At 41.3% G+C, this 2,297-nt stretch overlaps 1 long non-coding RNA gene across 1 annotated transcript in view; it reads right to left on the minus strand.

Moving 5' to 3' along the window:
• Positions 1–1,088: 1,088 nt before the first annotated feature.
• The window catches only part of LOC111955001 (uncharacterized), an 18,156-nt gene continuing 16,947 nt past the window's right edge, over positions 1,089–2,297 (minus strand). The window contains exon 3 of the long non-coding RNA XR_011474452.1: positions 1,089–1,674. This is a non-coding gene — a long non-coding RNA (uncharacterized lncRNA). The remainder of the gene's footprint in view (positions 1,675–2,297) is intronic.

Genomic DNA, 2,297 nt, shown 5'->3' on the forward strand with positions numbered 1-2,297 from the left:
TGTCCTGCTGAAAGGTAAATTTGCCTCCCAATGTCTGTTGGAAAGCAGACAACCAGAATTTCCTGCCTGTGCTTAGCTGTATTCCGTTTTTCTTTTTATCCTAAAAAAACTCCCTAGACCTGACCAATGACAAGCATACCCATAACATGATACAGCCACCACCATGCTTGAAAATATGAAGAGTGGTASTCAGTGATGTGTTGTATTGGATTTGCCCCAAACATAACACTTTGTATTTAGGACAAAGTTCATTTCATTGCCACATTTTTTGCAGTTTTACTTTAGTCCCTTGTTGCAAACAGGATATTTTTTTATTCTGTACAGGCTTCCTTCTTTTCACTCTGTCATTTAGGTTAGTATTGTGGAGTAACTACAATGTTGTTGATCCATGCATTATCCTTCCTCTCCAGCAACTGAATTAGGAAGGACGCCTGTATCTTTGTAGTGACTGGTTGRAGTGATAGACCATCAAAAGAGCAACGTCACCATGCTCAAAGGAATATTCAATGTCTGCTTTTTTTATTTGTATCCATCTACCAATAGCTGCCCTCCCTGGTCTTTGTGGTTGAATCTGTGATTTAAATTCACTGATCCACTGAGGGACCTTACAGATAATTGTATGTGTGGGGTACAGAGATGAGTCATTCAAGTCATTAAAAAATCATGTTAAACACTATTATTGCACACAGAGTYAGTCCATGCAACTTATTATGTGACTTGTTAAGCACATTTTTACTACTGAACTTATTCAGGTTTGCCATAAGTGTCATGACTTGCCCTCCTGGATGGAGGTCAAAGGTGCTGGCTAACCAACAGTTTCAAGACTCCCCTCTCCTGGGGGGAGTTGGCCAGTTTTATGATGGTCGTAAATACCTTGCAGGAACTGTCTCTCCCTGGCCATGCAGTATTTAAAGGGAAGAACCCTTTTGTTACAAGGAGATTCTTCCCGCCAAAACTACAACATCCAAAAGTGGAAAATTAAACAATATTCCGAACACAAAGAATGTGGGAAATGGTCGGGAGAGACTTAAAGAACAATCATGTCAGATCATTTATTGTTTGGTGATATAATTTTTATTGTATTTATTTAACTAGGCAAGTCAGTTGAGAACAAATTCTTATTTACAATGATGGCTTAGGAACAGTGGGTTAACTGCCTTGTTCAGAACAACAGATTTTTACCTTGTCAGCTCGGGGATTCGATCTAGCAACCTTTCGGTTACTGGCCCAACACTCTAACCACTAGGCTACCTAACAGACCTGGGTTCAAATAATATTTGAGCTGTGTTTGATTGAGCTTGCCTGGTACAATGGAAGAGTTTCAAAATTGCCAAGCCTGTCATGTGGCACTACAGGCAGGCTCAAGCAAATGCTCAAAGTATTTTGGGAATATTTAAAATAACTGCTTGAACCCAGGTCTGGAGGTCTGTGCCCTTATGTATTCATAAAGAGTCTCATAGTAAGTGTGCCGATTTCCTCATATCGACCTGAGGTGGTGGTTAGAGAGGGTCTCCACCATGGCGAAGGCCATGCGCTCCCCTACCACCAGTAGGAAGGTGACCATGATGTCATGGTAACCCTGGTAGTAGTGCAACACAGGGTTCTTCTGTGGGACAATCAGGATGCTATCAATCAGCTGTTCCTGTAATACGTGCTTCTCGTCCACACGCATGCCTGAGGAGAGGGGGAGAGAGCAAAACTGTGTCTGAAGAGATAGCCACAAAATCTATTGCGCTGATGCAATACATTTACGAACAACCAAAGCAAGCTGCAATCACAAGGGTTTCAGATACTTGTGTCTAGATGTCAGTGTCTCAATACTTGGCAATAGCTTGCTTTCATCATCTACTTTACTTCAAGAGCACTGTCTAGACACTGATACACACTGCCCATCTCTGGTCGACAGAAGGATTGGATTGTATTCTGTTTCCACCACATTAGTATTCTTTTATCAGTGGTCATCATAAAGGGACTGAGATAAGTTAATGAGAAGGACATGGTTAAGGATGCCACTGAACACAATATTGAGATGCCCCCCATGATGGGTAAGGCCCTGAGTTAACTGAGAGGGAGGACAGACAGTGACCTATCAGCTTACCCCTGATCAGATCAATGCCACAGAGAGGGAGTTCACAATTCTATTCTATCAATGACACACTAAGTGAGTTCACAATTCTATTCTATCAATGACACTGAGTTCATAATTCTATTCTATCAATGACACACTGAGTGAGTTCACAATTCTATTCTATCAATGACACACTGAGTGAGTTCACAATTCTATTCTATCAATGACA

This window comes from Salvelinus sp. IW2-2015, linkage group LG30 (genome assembly GCF_002910315.2).
Source record: "Salvelinus sp. IW2-2015 linkage group LG30, ASM291031v2, whole genome shotgun sequence".
In the NCBI taxonomy this organism is placed as follows: Eukaryota; Metazoa; Chordata; class Actinopteri; order Salmoniformes; family Salmonidae; genus Salvelinus; species Salvelinus sp. IW2-2015.